Source organism: Copidosoma floridanum, unplaced genomic scaffold, assembly GCF_036245765.1.
Source record: "Copidosoma floridanum isolate Cflo_tuat_1 unplaced genomic scaffold, Cflo_Japanese_pri ptg000020l, whole genome shotgun sequence".
In the NCBI taxonomy this organism is placed as follows: domain Eukaryota; kingdom Metazoa; phylum Arthropoda; class Insecta; order Hymenoptera; family Encyrtidae; genus Copidosoma; species Copidosoma floridanum.
In genome coordinates this window covers 39,604,375-39,627,143 of record NW_028321897.1, presented here as the reverse complement: position 1 = coordinate 39,627,143, position 22,769 = coordinate 39,604,375, and the positions used below count along the sequence as shown (strand labels likewise).

Genomic DNA, 22,769 nt, shown 5'->3' with positions numbered 1-22,769 from the left:
CACACAAAATAAATACATTTCACTTCTCATAATTTTTTTTGTTATTGCTTTTCGAGATTCGGTTGATTTTATAGTTGGACATTTTCATTATACTTATAACGAAATTTTTACCTCACCATCAATAAGTACACACACCTAAGCATGAATTTTCAGAGTAAAAATATCTTTGCTTACTTATTAATTGTTAGAAATGTAAGATTATTCGCACAATTATTCGAAATTTAATAAAAATTATGAATTATTTAAATTGATTTAATAATACTTACATTTAGCTTCTATACTTTATAACTGCCTAAAGGAACATGCCTTGATAAGAAAAATGGAAATTTAGGGACTAGGGTATGAATGATTATTATTTAGAGTATCTGTGAATTTAAAGTACATGTTTAGTGATAAATACCGTAAAATTACTCTTTCGAAAACTTGAAAATCTTTTAGACGTCCCACAATGAAGTTATGGAAAATTTAGTAAAGTGTGAGTTTTGATTGAGGCTAGTTGCGTTTGTTACTAAAACTTTCAAAAATGAATATATTATTGAAAAGAAATCTTCGATTTAGTTTGAAATATTTTTCTAGTCTAAGTTTAATTTTGTGAATGTTAAGCAAATCAGCTCGAAAAAACGCTGGATCGACGACTACTGAAGTTCAAAGTTTTATGTTTATTTACAAGATTTTTGGCGGTACATACTATTTTGCCTAGATTTAAAGTAAAGATAAAACAATTTATAACTACCTGCGTAATTGCTTATAATAATTTACGAACTCGTAAAAAAACATTTTTTCTCGGATACCCAATTTTCATTGTAGTAACACACAGTATTGTACATAATGGTAGTAATAAACAGTATTGTACAGTATTGTACGGCCATATCAATGCTTTAATTTTTTTTTTCTCTTTGACACTAACTTTCTGGTCAGAAATCTTGAAAACGATCAAGTACTTATCATCAACATTTTTTATTCAAACTATATAAATAATAAATATGTTGCTTGTTTAACCAAAAAAGCATATCTTTCAATAGAAGGCAAAATAACCAAAAAATCATAACTGTTAGTAAAATGTATTGTGTTCTAGCATAATGGAGTAGATGATTATAATACTTGCAATAAATGTATTCAAGGTTCACACCATCTATTTCCGATTTATTACAGTGCATTTTTCTGAAATGTACAATATTGTACTCGCACGACAAAAACGTAAGTATGTACAAAAAATTCGAAGAAATTATTATTTGCACTTTCATCCGATTACCGCTGCAGTTATTATTTGATTGTTGTAGTATATTATGAACCTCATGAGCGAGGTTAAGAATGTCTTAAAAAATTTCACGTGAATAAACGCCTGAGGTAAAGCCGAGGATATTTAACGTGAAATGTAATGCCTTTTTTAACCTCCGAACGGGATGCATATACTATTTTTCACCAATATTTTGCCAGAAGGAGGAATTATTTTCGTAAAAAAGTTCCTTGTTTCGGCGCATTATGATAAAAATAAATTGTGCATTCTGATCGTCAAATTTGTAATCGACCATCTATCCATGATTTTTATGACTTATGATTTTTTAGACGAAATTACCGCTTTTTCCCTTGTACTAGACCTAAAATTGGCAAAAAGAAAAGAAAATTAGATCTATATTACAAATCTTGTCATGTAATTTACAGTTTTTGCTGTTTCATAGACAGACTGACCGAAAATCTTTTTAAACAGATAGTTGTAGCCCAATGTCATATTTTGGATATTATATGTAAAAAAAAAACTTCTCGATAACGAAAAAAATAGTAAAAAGCGTGTATATTTAGTTAAACTTAAATGAACTTAAATGAAATAGCCGGGAAAGCCTTGATTGCCAATATCTCATAAACCCTAAAAGATGAAGCAATCATTAAAATACCAGCTTATCAGGTGTACAATTTTCTATCGATCCAGTACTTTGCCTTGATTTGGTTGCACTTAAAATTTCGACCTAAAAATTAATAAAAGGTTTTTCGCGATCAGCTTGCAAGAGTGAGAGAGATAAACAGTTTTTGCGAATGGCTGTGAGCCCCGAGCCCCCTTCATGCTTTACCATCTCACGCACGCATTCGGTGTATTTATGTTGATTATGAGCACATTTAAGGTGGCGCTGCCAATGCTGGAGTTCGGTACCAAATTTTTCAGCACGAAAGTATTGCATCTTACAGAAACGGTTCTATTTTATTTAACTATAATTTTATTCTTACGTGACAGTTTGTGAAACTGGTATTTATTACGAGATATTTGAATAGTTTCTTGAAAAAAATTATTTAAAAGAAAACAAATTAGCAGAAAAAAAACAAGAGTCACCATATTCTTTAGGTAAACAGCACGTATCTGCTATTCCTATATATAATACACATGCACTGACTAACTTTGCCTGGCTAGTATGGAATTAATTACGACCATGCAATCAAGATAATTCGGTAATCACTCAAAAATGATTTTAGTTCGATAAAGTATAGCAATATCATGTAAGAAGTACTAAATTTCTAAGTTACCCAATGAAAATAGAATTGTAAATAATAAAAACAAAACCGTTCCGATAAAATCTAATATGCTTCATGCTGGAAAATTCGGTTATCGATAAAAGTGGCCATTTTTGGACATTTAAGTACGGGGCTTCTAATTGTCCTAGAAACATTTTTCAGGGCTTAAATTGTAGGTATTTGTAATACCTAGCTTTAGTGAAAAAAAAGTTAACAAAGTTTTGCCACAATTTGCAAAAACGTCCCTGTCTTCAATGATCAGGTGAGATCTCACCAGAGTTCTCAACTGATTTATCAGGTGAAATCTCATGCCAAAAACTCAGCTGAGAAACCACCTGAAATATAACCTGAGATTTTTGAAAAAAGTTCTTATACGAGCTTGTTGTTTATTCATTTCAAATAATTTCTAGTCGTTAAAGCTACATGTTTGAAAAATTTTTTTTCAGTTTTTCAACCTCATATACATCGAGACTTTGAAAATTTTCGAGAATGAAAAAAAACGTCATCTATTAATAAGTTTTGTTGTAGTTACGGGGACATTGTCTAATTTATCGTAACTATTCCTAAATAGATATTAACTAGAGCTGCTTTATTCCTACAATAAAATTTGTGACGTCATTCGAAATATAATATGGCGGGTGGCACCATATGGCAAACGAGCTTCTTTTTCACGCACTCTCGAATAATATGTATTAAATAAATGGGTTAATTACATATTTTGTTTAATACAGTTAATAAGCGAAACGCCAATTTCGATTCAATGTGGTGGTCAATATAAAATGGCGAATAACACATGTTTTTGCGATTCCCATAATATGGGTGTCACATAGTAGGGCTTAAAAAATGGAGTGCACATAACAAAGTGGCCCTACGCTTAGTCCAATATGGCGGCCACAACAGAAATATAACATCACGTGACTAGTTTTAAATATTACCGTAGTAAATAAATATTAATCAAGATTACATTAGTCAATGTATGATTAAAGGATCAAGAGAGCATTGTCGTATGATTAATATTTCAATCTTTTAAAATCAGTTAGGAAGAATAGGGAGAGTTAGTGAGACTGAGTCGTCACAGTACTTGTATTTTTATGACACCGTGTTCAGGACTTGATGACTGTTATTAATACTTATTTAGAAATAGGGCTGTTACCTTAAGTATACATCTTATCACACAAATAAGAATTTTTTGGAATGTTGAAAGAAGGGCTTGAAAATATGGTTTAACAACACAGATAACTCATGAATAAATTTATTACTTTGTTCTTAAATAAATAATAACGAACGGTCATTGCATTGTCCCATGTTTCGTTCTCTCATTTTTTCACATATTGTGTAATACATATATTATGATGTCTCATAACAATTTATACTGATTTCCTTAGTATAACAAGCTGAGTGAAAAAGTGGTTGCATCTCATAAAATATAAGGATTTGTCGTAAGTTATAAAGTGATTTTTTCAAACTTTGTTGAGCAATAAAATATATTTTAAAAACCACATGATTTAATTATAACGGTATTTTTTGAAGAAATACGCGGTAACGTAAGTCAAAACCACTTGGTTTATAACGCAAGACCACATGGTTTTGTTTGTTTAATACAGTTTTTTTGATAATTAATAATTTATAATGTTTGGTACTGGGCATAAATACATTACATCTAACACTTGAACGACTACGCAAATCTTTTCGATGTCTTCTGTAAGAACTATTACATCTGTTTCTTCCATTTGTTGTTTTAATTGCATATCTTTGCATATAACTTATTAAAATTTTTTGTATATACTCTATTGCACGGCATTACTTCGAAATGTCTTTCATGATCTACCGTGAAAGCAACTATTCAAATATATTCGCCATTTTTTAGTTTCGACAAGAGTTGTGAGAACTTTTTTAATTTTTATATGTGACTCGTACATACATTTTGTTTTTACCATTTTAGTATGAATATTAGCCTGACTTAACAAATTTAAATTGTTAGTAAAAGACACTTAGTTATGTGTACTCCACTTTTTAAGCCCTATTATGTGACACCCATATTATGGGAAACGCTAAAACCAATGTTATTCGCCATTTTGTATTGACCACCACATTTAATCGAAATTGGCGTTTCGCTTATTGACTTTATTAAACATTATATACATGTATATATATGTATAACCCATTTATTTAGTACATATTATTCGAAAGCGCGTAAAAAAGAAGCTCGTTTGCCATATTGTGCCACCCGCCATATTATATTCCGAATGACGTCACAAATTTTATTGTAGGAATAAAGCAGCTCTAGTTAATATCTATATAGGAATAGTTACGATAAATTAGACAATGTCCCCGTAACTACAACAAAACTAATTAATAGATGACGTTTTTTTTCATTTTCGAAAATTTTTAAAGTCTCGATGCATATGAGGTTGAAAAACTGAAAACAAATTTTTTAAACATGTAGCTTTAACGACTAGAAATTGTTTGAAATGAAAAAACAACAAGCTCCTATGAGAACTTTTTTCAAAAATCTCAGGTGATATCTCAGGTGGTTTCTCAGCTGAGTTTGGCATGGGATTTTATCTGAGAAATCAGCTGAGAACTCTGGTAAGATCTCACCTGATCATTGAAGACGGGGTACAAACAGGTGTTTTTCGAAAATGGCACAGAAATCTCTAAAAATCGTTCAAATTCAATTTTTCAAAGCGATATGTATTCTGCAGATATTACTTTACGACACAATTGTTATTTCAAATTCTCATAATGTTGCCAGTCCCTAGAAAAACGCGTTGCAGAATAGTGAAATTTTGCGGCTTTAGGCGCCGAGGTGAGCCAGTGAAGGGGAAGGGACGCATGATGGGAAAAGCCTTTCTGCTGCGCTAGCCAAACTCAGGTGGGCGAGCGCTTTAAAGTAAATACGTGGCTTTAAATCAGCCGTGCTATAAAAAAACACTATAACTTGGAAAGTACAGGACCAATTTTGATGTTTTTTTTTTTTTTTGTGGGGTACCTCACCAACATATTTGTAACAAGCTTATTTCTCCAATACAATAAATACGCGATAACGTTCAATTGGCGTCCTCAGACGGGAGCTTCGTAATAGGTACAATATCACATACTCATCTCTTAAGCTGTTCTTGATGTACTATATAATATTTTGTCGTACGTTGGTACATCATAATTTTATCACCTGATGGTTTTTAGTAGAGTTCTTTTTTCATGCTTTGGCAGAATAAAATAATATATTTGCCACTACAGAATATTTTGGAAAATTAGTAAAAACAATGTGGTAATACATATTACATACAAAGAGTAAAATATCGCGAAAATTGTTTTATTGTCATACTAGTGGGGCCTCCCGTCTCGGCTTCGTCCGAGACTCACTAAATGGAACACCGTAGTATGTTGACATTTAATGTGAAACGTTTTAAGTTAAAAAATTTTACATCTATTTCTGACACTGCTCAGAACAACAATATTTTTATTAAAAAAGACCGGTGAGATTCTTAAGTAAACTCTGTCTTGACTGAAGCTACAGCAATTGTGACTGCCTGAATACCTCAGGGTGATCTTCTCTGGCCTGCTGTTGAAGCCCCAGACTGATCGGGAGAAAAATTACCAAGTCCGAAGCTTTGGAGCTAGTTGTAGAGATCTTTCTCAACGTCTCCTGGTACAGCGACAGAGACGTTGGTGTCTAAAGCTCCTTTTTTTTTCAGACTTAGTTGTTTTGGTGATCTAAGATGGGGAGATTGGTTCGTGATGCTTGCCCGTTGGAGACTGTCCCGTTGGCTTAAGTTTTTTTTCCCTTGATAGCTGTTAGGTTCACTGGAAAAAAGTTGGTCGCTCTGCGCCACCGAATACAGTCACGCCGTGCACTCACTTTCTTGGTCGCGCCGCATGCCTGTTTTGGGCGCGCGGCGCACCCAAAGTACCTGGCGCGCGGGACAACTAAAATTTAGATGTGCATGCGCTGCTGGGCGACCAACTTTTTTCCAGTGTTCGCGCAGCGCAGACCTTGGAGAGGATCGGTGATTTCTGGTTGAATGCTTAGAGTCGAGAGGGTAATATAAGGTTGTCGGTCACCGGGGTTCCCAGACTTGTGAAGAACAATTCCGCTCGTGACGACTGCCAGTGAATGACTGAGTTGGTTTAATATTGGCCGGCTTTAAATGATCTTTTAGTCGACGAATCGTTCCCAGAAACGGTAGTAAAAATGTATTTGTTAGCAAGGTAGTTTAAACTTGGGTGGCCTTTGGAAAAACCGATGAGATTGATGGTTAAGTAGGAAACGTAAATACTTACAGTGGCCCTGAAAAGAGCCAGTGGTGAAACTTCCAGCTATTCCTTATTATTATTCTTATATCTCGTCTTCGGGTTATTCCCTGTATAACAAACCGCTCATCGTTAGTCGGGAAAGTGGGCCTGGAGAATACCTTCTCTGAGGGTATGCCATTGGGACGACCACTCAGAAAGAAGTCGTTGTGGCTGCCCGTACTCAGGGCTTTCTTTCTTGGCTTGCATTTGTAGTAAGAAATTCTCTAACGGCACCAGGCCGGATGATTGACCGGCCACAAAACTCTGAAGTGTTAGAGCAGGTTGTACTCTGGCTAGACACGTCTCCTGGTATTTCGCCGGAGACATTATAGTTTAGAAACTTTCTTCATGGGTGGCACATGTCAATCCTGGTGGTACAGGGTGGAATTAGACGTAGGTCGCTTGCCCAATGAAGAAAAGTGTCGTCGGTAGCCGGGATACCCAGCTGCACAACTAAGAACTGTATTCTTGAAGTACTGCCGGTAAACAACTGAAGACATGTATAATACGCTCTGGTGTATTATAACCGCACTTATTTAATTCTATTGCAGGTATCTTCGATTTAATGTAAACGCTACCTAGCGGATTCTACTAAACTAACATGAAGTGCCAACGTATTTTGGCGAAATTTCTTGCTTATTTATTGCTATTATTATTAATTTTTTCAAGAAAAACACTATACTAAAACCATCTAGAAAGAGTCAATAATCAGTATGCGAAATTTCAGCCAGATCGGTTAAGTAGTTTTCGTGGTTATCGATAACAACGGTTTTAGCGACTTTGCTTTGTATATTAGTAAGATAAGATTCACATATTGTCGCATTCACAGTTCTTTTACAAAAAAATATCGTTACTTATAATTTTAAAGTTGTAAAGTCATTTTTAAATAATTTTTGGGTCTTAAGATCCTGAATTTGAGCCCCGAAAAAAGTTTCTTGGACTATTTCAGGACTTCTGTAATTTAATGTCCTAAATTGTCCATTTTCATCCGTTTAATTTTTTTGTGAGAAAAATTGTAGACCGATTTGAATTGAAAAAAAAATTGTTTTCTTTGCCTTTTGAAGCACTATTTACGAATATTTTCGTTTTTAGCAAGAAATTTTTTTTTTTCGCATTGAAAATTGCCATGAACCTGTTTTACGGCCCTGTTTGACGTTTTTTCCTACAGATTTAGTAAAATATTGCTTTTCAAAATTCGACTCAGCTATTTCTGTTATTGTTCTTATAATTATACCGTGAAAAAAGTGAACGGAAGATTTTTTGTAACTCATAAGCTAACTTGCCTGTAGTACATGCGAAACGTTGGATCGGATTTTTGTTTTTCAGTCAGCGGGCTGCACAGCAGGCTATAATACTTATTTTTAAGTCCAAAAAATATTAGTAGTAAAAAAGTCTCTATGAAATGAGCTTTTTCATGTTTTACAAGATTTTCTATGGGTTAGGCATAGTCTCAAGTAGGGGTTTTTTTTTATTCAACAAAATTAGCCAAAGTAACTAATTTTTACTAATAATAAGCTATTTTGCGTTTGTACAGTCACCATCTAATTACTTAAAATTTATCTGACAAACTTACTATTTCGTTTTAAGGATATTATTCTATAACACCTGCACATGGCATGAATATTAAATATTATTATGAGTAACAAGTTAGACGATTACATTGAAAAGCATGCTAATACGAGGAGCTTTTATGCTAACCGTTTTTTTCTCGCTCCAAAGTAGGCGGGTAGATGATTCCTCAAAAAAATGGTCAGTAAGGAGTTTTCTGCGACCACGACGAAAATTGTTAAAATCGCTTTGTATTGTGATCAGAATGCATTAAAAAAAAGTTTTGGGGCATAAGCGAGCCGGCTTTATTGTAATCAAACAAATAGTAAAAATCGACCAGATTTTTTCTTCGAGTTTCGCTTACAACTTTTTTTGGGCATCATTCTGCAAAAATAGCAAAAATAACTTGTTCGTTAGTTAATTATCTGTCAATCAGTGCTGGTTAGATTATTTCAAACCTATTTTTCACGCAGTTATACAGAAAAAAAAAAAATCGATATTCATAATTTCAGTTTTGCAACGTCATTAACTTTTAGATTTTTTAATTAAAATTCTTCAAAATTTGGGTGGGATACCTCTTACAGGGGTCTTAAACCACGTGCAATGACTTTCCTCAAAGATTAAAAATGAAGTCACAAAACGATCATTAATTTAAAAAATTGAATTGGCTGCCCTGCAACTCACAGTATAGCTAGATTGAATTTTCACAAAGAATTTGTTAAAGATACCAAATACTAAAAACTAACTTACACTTTTCATATTATTAATTATACATAACTTAAAAAGGTATACTACCCCAGTAAGTATACTTGCTTATTTGCACTCTCCCTCTTACTTACTCTTACAGGCTTATTCCAAAAAACCTTTTATAAATTTTTATCTCGAAATTATAAGTGCAACTAAATAAAAGTAAAATACAGGATGGATAGGAAATTTTCTGCCCGACACGCTCTTATTTTTATTTTAGGTGTATAGATGTATCTTTTACGGTAAACGAGATATTGGCAACAGAAGATTTGACGGCTATTTTCTCAAATTTTATTCAAGCATCCACTGTTTTCAGTATTTTTCTTGTAATTAAGGAGTGTTCTTGCATATAATATCCTAAATGTAATATTGGGCTACAACTATCTGTTTAAAAAAATTTTCGATCAGTTTAAGAGGAGTCTATGTGATTGGCGAAAAAAACATGCGTTCAGGTATATAGGGTAAATGTCGGTATTACATAGTACTATTGCAATTGAAAGGCTGGATCAAATAACCTGCTCCATGCTCGGCCTTGTCGCATTTATATATCTAAAGGTATACTCTCTCTGTCTGTGAACGTCCGAGTATCGTTTAAAATTGAAATGAACTTATTTAACAATTTTTTTTCGAAAACTTCCAGCGAGGAAGTTGTTTTGCTTGATCTTTGGAATACTTATGCAAAGTTTAACATTAAAATATTAAGTTAAACAGATTTTAGAAGTCACTATGCAAGAAAATTGCGTAACTGATCGACTGATTGAGGCACAGTAACAGACAACACTTACTACACTTAGTTAGCGCATTTTTCTACAAAACGCTTTTTAAATTTCGTTCAACGTGATATTTTAATACAAAACCTTATATAAACATTGCAAAAATGTATATATGTGCGACAACTGGCCGGTAACGGAGCAGTTTATTCTACCCAGCCCTTATGTACTGCCGCTTCACGTAAGTACCTCGAAAAAAAGTGTCAGTAAAACCCATGTTCACCCCTAAATATTTTTTTTTAGGTTTGAATCATGTTTAAAATCGAAGTAGAGTACTCTTCTGATGGAAATTGATGTGTCTGTGTATATGTATGTATGTGTGTAGACAAAACTTATTAGTTGTTGTTGTAGACTGAAATAAGAATATTTGTACTTATTTTTAAGCCAATCCTATTTTTGGTTTATGAGTTACAGTTAATAGTTGGTCGAATATTTCGTTTCGTCGCTGGTCGCGTCTGATTGTTTATTTAATAACAAAAGTTATCAACTTTCTGCCGACTTACTACAAATTATTTAAGGTGGCTCCAGCGCCTAGTGCCGTATCAAAATGGGGAGACTAAAAATTAATCATTATTTTCTTTAAAATATGGTATAAAATTATCGTAGAGACTGTTGTAAGCCATATTCTACATTTTATCTGTTACTTTAGTGAGTTAATATAAAAAAACAAAAAAGTTTTATGGTGCCCTAATTGATAAACTGTTACAGTACGCTCTTAAGTTCAAGAGTAGTTATACCTATATATATGTACTCTGCAGAATGCAGACAGCTGAGAGCTGACTTGCACTCGCAACTGTATACTTAGTCTCCGATTATTTAAAGATTTTGTTCGATAACAAGACACTTTTCTCATGTCATCGAAAACTGCGTAATAATATATACAAGATAGTATATTTTTTACACCTTACGGGTTATTTATATAAGTGCAGCAGTAGGTTGTTTATCGCGTAAGCTTGCATTTCCTATCTAACCCGTCTTAAAACTACGATTTTGTAAGCATGATTTCTTACAATTTTCATCGTCAACCTTAATTTTTTTTTATACGAATAGAAAGATGGGAATTCAAAAAATATAATTCAATTTTATTAACCTCGGTTGGTTTATTTATAATTTTAACATTGAGGCCACTGGAGCCACCTTAAGATGATTGTCTGCTATTCAGCATGAAGTAGACAAAATTTGGAGGCAATTGTATTTTTGTAAAAAAAGTTATAGTTAATTATTCGATAAAATTACGGATTCTTAAGTTTTAAAGGATGATTAATTTTTAAATATTGTTGTTTACAATCATTCTGCTGACGTAAAGCTTATTAGTTGTTGTTGTTGATTAAAATAAGAATATTTGTACCAATTTTCAAGCCAATCCTATTTTTGGTTTAAGATTTATAGTCAAGCGGTCTTTATTACATTGATTTGTGCGGCTGTAATTTTCGTTTATTTATGCATCACATTGTTATCAACAGTTCTATCACGTTAGAATTTCTATGGATTTACTATATTGTATTTAAGAACTAGAAATATAGGCGAATGGGACGTATTTTTCATTAAAAATTTTTATCACTTTGTAGAGCGCTCCATATTGTACGTCGGCTAAGTCCGTCGGCTAGCTTCAGCTTTATTTGATAAATAATAATGCCTGAAAACTTAGAAATCCGTAATTTTATCAAATAATTAACCACAACTTTTTTTACAAAAATACAATTACCTCTAAATTTTGTCTATTCTATTCTAAGAAGCATACGATCATCTGAAATAATTTGTAAGTTTCTGAATCATCTCGATTGATTTTGATAAACGTTGACCTCTTTTTTTTTGGTTTTTAGATAACTTTTGCTCCAAAAAAAAATTTCAATGTCTTTTTGTGTATTTTGATTTTACAAATAAAAAAAAAATCTTCTTTTTTTCAAATCGACTTTTTTTTAAGCTTTTTAATCGGTGTCTTCAAAAATATTACCATGGATAATATAAAAAATTAAGTTAGTGGATGTGCATGACTGTAAATAGGCATATGTATAGAATATCATGTTTGAGGATTATATTCATAGATTTGAGTAAAACTAGAAGCAATTTTTGTCTCTGGATAACTATTACTGCTCAAAACTGATAAGTACCCCCAATAGCTATCAACCTATTTAGTAAAGCAGATAATCATTACTTTTTTTATATATTTTTCCTACCTCGAGCGTTTTTGAGAGGCTGGTGTGCCCTCGGTAGGACAAATAGCATTCGCCACATAAGCGCTATAGCTCCGTGGCTAAATAGCCCCGGAGACGATGGCCCTTATCCGACGAAAACTACTATTATTATAATAAGATTCCAACGTGCACCCATTGAAGGGTTTTTACGTATATTATGTCCCTAATCTCTACACCTTTCTTGCTCTTTTTCCGTAATTACCATCCCCTACATCCCCAAGTATGCGAGTCTTCTGTACGGGCCCTTTGCAAAGTTCCCCTTAGACGACTCGGTCATCCATTCTACTGGATACTATTTACTGGGCGCATCGGTTATCTCAAGTACACACCAGCTATTATCAAGTGTAATAGAAAGATATTTTCCAATAAACCATGTAACTCGCTGTATCGACTTTTTTACAACTAACAGTGACTTTACCCGATGAGCTGGCCAGGTGTTGGATTTCCTTGGAGAAGGAAGCTCCTGAAGGTCTAGACATTACCCGAAAAATCAACTATTTGTTCTAAAATTTGTATACGTTGTGTTTTGGTATCCTATAGGTACTCCTCCCATCGAAAAAGCCCAAAAAAATCTTGATAATTTTTGACGAGATTTGAACCCACAACCCTTCGAGTATCTCGGGCTACAAAGCTAGCACGCTAACCACTAAGCCATCGAAGCTCTATTGATTTTTTAATATGATTGTCGTTGATTGTCATTAGTTGATAATAAAATAACCTAAACAAACTGAAGTTGGTTCCAAACACGGGATTTTATTTATAAAATTTGTCAGACTTACGTATATTTATCCATAGGGTGTCAAGAATATATCTAAATGTTTTTAAGACTTAAGTGCGCTTAGTTTTTTTTTATAATAAAAAAAGTTGAAGACTAGTTTTTAATGCAAGAGAGATGTAGGTCTTTAGAAAATAAAGATTTAACAGAGAAATTAGTTAAATCTGTATGTTTATTAGACAAGTTATTTTAACGAAAATGTAAAACGACACACCGTTCAATGTTAATTCTTATGTGTTCTTTGTCAGACTGCATGTGGCAACTTATCTTTTCACTAAAGAGTTTGTCAAATGTTTTCTGTTACATATTGAGACTTGATATTTTACACTTTTACTCTTGAGGCATGTAGAAACGATACATGATTGAAAAACTTTTAACTTTAACTTTTTGAAAATTTCCAACATACTTTTATTAATTACTAGGGGGCTTCGCCACTTGCACGCTCCGCGCGCCAACCCCCCAAACTTTTTTAATGAAACATATTTCTAATAGTTATTTAATCTTAATCAAGTGATTAAATTTTAAAAATAAATCTAAGCTTAAACGAATAAAATGACCTCGATTAGCCTGTAGTGTGCTAAATGTAGCCAGCGCTTGTCTACTTAATCTTATATATACATTTAAATGTACCGCTTTTTATACCTCACGACCAATCAGATCACAGCGTATTCTGTCGACAGTCACGTGATACTGATTCTTTTAAAATAGGAAAGACTAAAAAATTATTTACGTCTAAGTTAGATTTTTTTTGGCGAGCAATTAGCAGAATTCCTTTATTCGCGTGCAAACTGGAGTGTTAATTTTCCGTAATAGTTGCATCTTTGTCGTACCGAGGAAATCACCTTTAAAGAGGTTACCAACGTTTTGTGAGGGAACAAGAGAGAGAGAGAGAAGTCCGACTTTTTACCTTTTTCAGGCTAGTACCGTGCATGTTCTGTACATTAACATTGAAGAATCAATGATCCTCGAATACGTTAATTAATAAATTTTGTATGAAGTGTTCATAACATGTGAATTAAAGATTAATGCAAAAAGGTTGGTTCATGCAAAAATCAAAAACTGCGCTATCAAAGTGAAACTTAAAGATGTTGCTTATAAAGCTTTTAGATGTCTTAATGCCAAATTTCAGATAGGCTTATAAAATAAAATAATGAGAATGAGACGTTTAAAGATTGTTGTTAAGCACTCGTTTAGGATGGGCTATTATTGATGTACACAGTTTTGACACAGGAAACTATACGATTATTCTTCGTAAAACTGGGCCAGAATAACCAAAAACTATAGTAATAAACTAGAAGTGACCCTCTTTGTAACGGTACGTTCAAAATTGTACCTTGTAGGATGTAGTCAAAAGATAGTCAATGACTAAATTTATTAAACTGTATACGTAGGTGGCTAGGTAAGAGTACGTCGCACTATACGTACACGCATCAGTAGTTCAGCATAAATTATTTCATAACTTGAAACGTACCAAAAATCAATTTTAACTTTTTTGTCAAAAATCTTTTATCACATGAGTTACTTCGAGGATTAAATAATAATTGAATCGACTATTTGTTTTATTTCAAAATTTATCGATTTTGGCAAATAATTTTTTTTTTTTTTCATTTAAAGATTTTTAACATAATACGTATATGTACGCGTTCTTGGTTCGCTTTGACATACATACATTTTTATGCATTTTTTTCCTACGTCGCACTCACTTTGCAAATCTTTACAAATAGCACAGTACACGGACGTTTGTCTCTCGATGCTTTTTTGTAACTATTTTCGCTAATGAAATTATTGAATCCGGCAAAACAGCCGCAGTTGTTCGTATGGCATCATGGATTTGATTACTTTTGTCAATAGTTTATCACTGTATCCTTACTCAAACTCAAGCCTTCACCAGCCCTGACACAAGGAATTAACAAATAAAAATTTTATTTGTACCTTTTTCCATGAAATCTTTTAGGATTGTTAAAACTAGATGTAAACCACTTGGATCTTAGGAAAATTAAGAGAAAAGTGATTTATTGTCTTCTGCACATGCGCAGATGAAAATAATGAGTTTTTATTGAAGTGAAAACTTCTTATGGCGCGTTGGGCGCTTTTGTGGGTGAGCATTTTCAGCCGTTCTCGCGACAGATGAGATTTTACACAGATATACTCCGCGTGTATTCTTATAATATATGTATACTATACGCGCTCTTTGCATGGGCATTCGTTCGTGCTCTCGTAACAGACGAGATTACATACCTATATGTATACTCAGAGTGTATAGGTATGCGAGCGTTGGTCTGAGCATTTTTCCACGCTCACAGTTCATGCTTGATCGCACATAGCGCCGCTGCCTGGATCTCACCGCAAACTACTTGACGCGAGAATTCAAATTCAAAATCGTATGATTTTTTCAGCAGACAGTAGGTGCAGAAATTCGAATTTGAAAGAAATCTTTGTATGTATTGGCTAATTAATGCCTAAAAATATTGGATAATGTTGTATTATTACATACATAAATAGTATACCAAGAATTCTTTCAAATTTGAATTTCCGCGCCTACTGTCTGTTGAAAAAATCATACGATTTTGAATTTGAATTCTCGCGCCAAGTAGTTCACGGTGAGATCCAGTCAGCGGCGCTATGTGCGATCAAGCATGAACTGTGAGCGTGGAATAATGCTCAGACCAACGCTGATACGCAGTCTTTGCATGGGCATTCGTTCGTGCCCTCGTGACAGACGAGATTGAGAGTTTTTATATTTACTCGTATTTTATAAATGAATATTAAACGGAAAATTTATTTATTAAAATATTTCATTTGACTTGTGTTGCTGCTATGGTATTGTGTTAAAAAAAACAAATCTAAAGTGTTGATAGAATTAATAAAAACATTGTTGGAGTGCTTTCGTATACTATAGTGTTACTATATTTTGTATACATTATTACAACTGCTGCTCGTCATCACGTAAGTAAATTATTATTTTATTTGGTAAATTTTGTTACGTACATGATACGTACCTAAACAAATGCACCACGTTATTAAATAAAATTATCTAAAAAATGAGAAACACGTGGGGTACATATATGTTTACAATAGTGTACAATACTATTAGTATACACATAGGTATATATCAGCTGTCTCTTTCGTCGGCTACGGAGACAACTTCCTGTTTTACTAACAGTTGCAGGAATTTTGTATTTACTACTTACTAATATTTACTCATTTAAATAAAACCACTTGCTTCGAATATAGTTTCTATATTATTATACTTCATGTCCATTCAAAAAGTGCCCACATTGCTTTGATAAACTTGATTTTTTATGTACAATCTCTCATGTCGCGAGCGCACCTAAAAATGCTCACCCAAAAAAGTGCCCAACGCGCCATAAGTTCAAGTTTTCACTTCTGCCTGCACTCCCGGAGTGCTTATTTATTATTATTTTTATCAATATTTTATAACTTTTAAGGCCAATAAAGCTCTGGAATTTGAATTTGTGATTTAGACATTCGATTGTGAACAGTGGACAGAGGACAGTGGATGCTTGGGTAACCAAGTATGAAGTTATAGGGTACTCGTATGAAATGATATGGCAGACAATATAATAATAAACATAAATATACCTTCTATGAAACGATCCTGTGTATGAAGTTGGTGCAATTATCCTTGAAATTAGGATACCTACATTCATTTGGTGTCGCGTTAATAAATATTTTAATGTTTAATAAATGAAGAATATTAAAAATATATTACGGCAAAATACAATATAAACAATATGAAGGCTAGCCAGTATACGACTGGGCGCTTTCATTGAATCTTCCGATGATTTCAAAATAACCTCTTACCGACTATGCTGATTACATCTCTAACGTCACGCTCCCATCTGTAACATACGCTCACACACTTATTCCTAGTCCGTATTTCATACCCAAAATTAAAACAAATCATCTCGTATTACCGCTTTCTTCTGTAGGGTAGTATTACATGCTAGTGAATGTCCCTTCCGAACGTTAATCACACATAGGTTTTTTTGAACAGATATTATTCAAACATTAAACGTATGTTCAAAAAAGCATGAAAAATATCCCAAAAAATTTTCAGAGCGTTTAACTGTACCCATTTTTATATGTTTAGTTGGAAAAAACCGCAATTTAACATGTAACATTACGAAAAAATCACATAAAATTTTATTTATATGATCTGTAAAAATCTCAACTTTTTTTGTTTGAAAGATGACTAAAAGATTAACTTATTCAGTTTTAAAATAGATTCACATTTTCTTTTTCATAACACACAAATAAAAAGATCAAATATGCGTAAAAGCGTTTATGTCAGTACATCTATATCAAAAAAATAATCGCCAGCTTTGCTATGTATGTTCGCGCTTCTCTCACCTCCTTAAACTTTCCTTCCACTTACTAAGATGAACGTTCTCAAGTGAAAAAATTATTTTAATCACGAATAAAAAAATTGCGGACGAATGAAACGCAACAAAAATCAATAATTGAATTTACATAATACAATAAAAAAATTTTTAATGAAATGAAAATATTTTATTAACAATTATTTATTTATTTAGTATAAAAGTAACAAATTGATAGAAAGGAAATAAACATTTATTATTTCATAGGAAATCAGCTCTGTTAAAATATATTAATTTCTGAGTTCAAAAAAAAACATTGAACTAAAAAAATTATTTTATTAAATGAATAGTTTATTTATAAATTAAACCAAATTAATACGTAAACAGTAAATGAATACATATATTAAGAATAAGTTACGAATCACACCCTAACAAGAAGTAATAAATTCCTTTTTTTTTTTTTTTATAAAAAAAAACTGGTTAAGGAATAAGAAACTAAATTAAAATAAAAATGTATGCTGTGCTGTGACAGCGTAGCATATTGCATGGAGAGGCAAATCTTGGGCTTTACGCTTGGATTTTTTCGTACGAATAGCCTATGACAACCTTTCTTGGATACTTAGCACGGTGGTTTTTCGCCAGACTCGAGCGTTCCGTGCGCTCATCGCACGACACTTCAGCATGAACAAATCGCAAGGCAGCCATAGTCTCCAGACTACGGTCGCTCTTGCGTTTGGCATAAAAGAGTGGGGAAGCATATATTGTGTATACATTCTATACATAGCTATAGAAAGTTTATATAAGTACCAACCTATGCTAATCTATTAAACTGTACCTATTACCTTTTCTACGTGCACACAAGTATAACAGGTACATGCTCGTTACGATGAATATACAATGTATGCCTCCCCACTCCTTGATGCCAAACTCAAGAGAGACCGTAGTCTGTAGACCACGGCCGCCTTGCGATTTGTCCATACTGAAGTGTCGTGTGATGAACGTACGGAACGCTCGAGTTCAGCACACCACTGCCGTGCTACGTAGCCAAGAAAAGTTGTCGTAGGCTATTTCCACGAAGAACTTTAACGTGAAGCCCATGATTGTGATGACGTGTGTGATGTGGAGGCGAAGTAGTGAGGGGGTGGGGCGAGGGAGGAGTAACATGCAAAATCCACTTCCGTTACATGTTTTCTCAAGGCCATCAATCTGAAATTGTTGATTTACTCTAACGGATAACGCCCATATAGAAGGTACAACTTCCAAGAATGAAAAATTTTTGCTGATATTGAATTTTTCATGTTTAATTTCGGTGCAATATTTTCTATTACAATTGTTCTGTAATTAATAGTACGGCGTTGCATTCAAGGAAAAAAATTAAGTGCCTGAAAAAATCTAAAGGTTTTAAAAAAACCTAACGGCAACAGTTATAACCATTTAAGTTTGGAAAAGAAGCGCAAGTCGCACAAATTAAAAAAAGTTTTTCTTTTTGTAAGCAATTCTATAAGCTAGAAAGATTATGATTAAAACACCTTACAAGTTGGAAAATATTACATCAAACGTATATATATAACATTTTAATCATGACTATGCTTGAGAAAGTTATAAGGAATTGTTAAAAAAAAGAATGCGCTTGATGTAGCTCAAAATTATTTTTTTTACATTGAAAAAAGGGTGGCCAGTATCAGGAGTTATAGTTAAAAAACTCGACACATAAAAAAAACTCAGAAAATAAGTCACATAATTTAGATCGTGAGTTGGAAATTTTTTTGTTTCTTATGGATCAACTAAAAGAATAAAGTGTTTATCAAAGTGTACCTCAAAAAATTTTTTTTTGACTCAAAAATAAATTTTTTTGTGCACTAATACGAGGCTGTTTAACCCTGCAGCACATCTTGACCAAAAAAAACGTTTTTTTTTTTAAACATTCACCGACGCTCAGCAATAAATCTGAAAATACGAAAGAGATTAAAATAATAATATTTTGAGAAATAATTCGTTAAGGGTTGATACACAGCTGAGTAAAATTAGAGGTTGGGTTGATATAGCAATTTTCGACAAAAAACTGTTTAAGAATTGAGTTATGACATAGGCTCGAATAAAAATGTAAACCTTACACCGGAAAAAGTACTAAATCTTCTTTTACGAGGATGATTAATGTGCAAGCTGAACTGCCATTGGGAGTAGCACAATGAGCAAGACTCGTCATGCGCAGTACTTTTATATGTGTCTGGAAAATTTATGAAAAATTTATATGGAAGTTGCCAGACACTAATGAAGTTACGCATGACCGGTCTTGCTCGTTATGCTGCCCTGTAGTAGTTGAATTGACATGTTAATCATTCTCATACTCAAGCCACATACATAAAAAATTGAACCCAAGGTAATAACATTTTCAGTTTTCAAATAGAGCCTAGAGTCATATTAGGATTTTAATTCTGGCATTACACACCCTCTTGGAAAATACGTGAAGTTGGGACAGTAAGCTCACAAAGACTTCTCCATTTAAGGTAGTTCTATCGTTACTTAATTACGCTTCAGATATTGACATTACTGTACACAAACTACTGAATGTTGACGTTAAAATAACTATAATTTTGTGAAGCTAGTTTACTTAAGAAAAAAGTTATAGACCTTTATGTTTCAAAGGTTAAACACAATGCTAATAGAAAATCATGTATTTTTTAAAATCAAACGTGGCTCAAAATTAACTAAAATTATCGTTTGGATCTGAAAAAAATGACAGGAAACACAAGTTAATGTTAGCAGAACAGTTAAAGCACTTAAATGTACCAATTGAATACTTATGATAAAAGAAAAGTGAGAACACAGACTAAAATATGTGCTGCAGTATGACGCTTTTTTACCAAATTCATTCTCAAATATTTTGTACTGAATATTAGTATTTGAAAATTTGTACAAGTATTTTGAAGATGTAAATAAACAATGAAATTTACGGATATCACCGATTTTTAAAATTTTGTTACTTACTTTTTTCTATTTAAGTTTTATTCATATGTAGAACTTTTTTTAGATATACAAAACAATTTTCGGTAGTTTTAGTATAACTGGGCACTTATTTTTGAGCACAGTTATACTTTTGGCTAGTGAGGTACTGATAGTGCTACCTCAAAGTAGCTAATGTGTTTGGTGCCGTATGTAGCGAAGAGCCCTGGTGCCCTCCGGTATGAAACTACACATAGCAATTTAATTCATTAGAACAGTAAAAAACTGGTTATGTAGCACTGCTTTCATCAGATCTTCGAATTATTTCACAACAACTTCCTACGCTGATAACTTCTTACTGCGAATCCAAGTACATAGATTCTACGCACTTTATTGTCGAAATTCTGTAACACTTTTTACGCGCTTATAGGCTTATAGTTTAAATATTTTTTAAGTGCATAATTTATGTTATACACCTTCAATGGGTTAAAACAAGGCGTTTAAAGTGTATAGTTATCAGTTGTGCACTAAAAACGCGTAAAATTATGTAGGTCAAAGTGCGTAAAAAGTGTTCCAATCCAAGTGCATAGAAACTATGCCCTTAGATTTACAGTGAGCTCTAACGTGAAGCTCGCACCTATCACGTACGCTCAGACACTCATTCTGAGCTGTGTGTATAATATCCACAATACCTATGTACCTACCAGCGGGCCCGTCTCAGATTCGCCCGAGATTCCATACTTGGAGCTCCGCAGTGTGTTGACAAGTAATGTCACATGTTTTCAGTTTAAAATTTTGCATCCATTCTTGACACTTTTTAGAATAAAAAAATTTTAATTAAATTTTATGCAGTTTCTGTCAGATAATAAGATAATAAGATAATAAGATGTAAGAAAGTAAAAAAAATTATAGTGAAGCTGAAAAGTACCGTGCGTGCCCTACACCTCAAAATAGTTGTTGGCCCTAAAAAAATTAGCCATTAATTTACACTTTCTCACGCTATAATATTTAGAAAGGGCTATTCATTAAAGCTTTAAGGATTCAAAACTGTTAAAAAATATACATTTAAAAATTTTTTTTGCAATCAAAAAATTCAACTACTAGAGCAACAAAAGTCACGGAACCTAATTCCTCCATTTTTTAGCGCCACAATGAATATTAATACATACTATTCCACCTATTTTAGTAGCTAAGAGATTTGAGTAATCAATATCAGGGTTATAATGGGCAGCTGATCTATTACTTAATGACTCATTTATTCGTCAATTTTTACGCTACTGTTCTGATCTCGATGAATGTTCTGAATCAGTTTCTTGATGCCCAAAATTTTATACATTTAAGGTATTTGAAAAAGCATTGTTAAACATTTTGTGAGCCCTAAGGACTGTTTTTTGCCAACTTTGTTACGTTGTAATATATTTTTCGTCAATATAAAAGCCTGGTGAGTTACACTGTTTCTTGACTAAAGATTCCAACAAATATGACTGTCTGGATACCTCAGGGTTATCTTCTCTGGCCTGATGTTGTAGCATGAGGCTTGTTGCAAGGAAAACCACAACGTTCTGAAGCGTTAAAGCTAGTTAAAGTGCTCTTTTTCAATGTCTACAGGTGTTAAAGCACTTTTTATTTTTATCTTGGAGCTCAGTTGTTTTGGACATCTGAGGCGGAAATTCGTTGTTGTTTGCCTGTTGAAGACTGTTCTGTTTGTTCAAGTTTGTTGTATAGCTTCACTATAAGGTTCACCAGACGCATAACTTAGAAAGGGTCAGTGATACCTGGTTAAATGTTTAGAGTCAAGAGGATAATTCAACGTCGTCAATGTCCGGGATACCCAGCCTCGTGATGAACAACTCTGCTCGTCTCGTCTGTCAGTGAATGACTAACTTAGTTTGAAAGTGGACAGCTTTATGTAGTGTATGAGTAGGCGCATCGTTGTTGAAATTTGCTTCAGAATGTTTTTCGAAAATAGTTGTAAAAAAATATATTTGTTGGCAAGACAATTTAACGATACACAATCCTAAAAAAGACCGATGAGATTGATAGTAGCTCAGTAAACGTAAACATTTTTTATAGCTTTGAAAAGAGCCAGTGGTGATATTTGCAGAAGATGTGACTGGCCGTACTGCTAAAGGTAGTTTTCTTTAGCTTTTTGTTATAGCAAAAGGTTTTTTGGCATCACCAAGTTGATTGAAAGAACAGCCACGTCGCCCTTCAGCATTGAAGTTAAATATGCTCTAGCCAGACATCTCCTGTTATTACGCCAGGGACGTTAGTGCTTACAGCGCCTTTGTTTTCATGGCACCTGATCATCTTCGATATCCAGGGTGGATTTAGTTGGAATTGGTTTTGAATTCAGTAGACGTAGCCAGTCCATTGCAGACTGTTAAAGTATCGTCGGTAGCCGGAATATCCAGATGCACGACTAAAAGTTCTAGTCTTGACGTACTGCCAGTGAACGACTATTGTAATCGTTATTATACTTAAGGTAGTTCCTATGGTTAAGAAAATGATTTATGATTGTTATGAAAATTGAATCACTGATTCTTCATAATGCTCCGACTAAGACTAAATTTTTTTTTAAATTTTCGACTGTCCAGTTTTGTAAATATAATAGTTGAAAGTTAGAGATAATAACATAGGCTCTTATGTA

At 33.3% G+C, this 22,769-nt stretch overlaps 1 protein-coding gene across 1 annotated transcript in view; it reads left to right on the top strand.

Annotated features, from left to right (window-relative positions):
- su(f) (cleavage stimulation factor subunit su(f)) overlaps positions 1–22,769 on the top strand; it is a 53,422-nt gene that overhangs the window by 5,629 nt on the left and 25,024 nt on the right. The window lies entirely within an intron of this gene.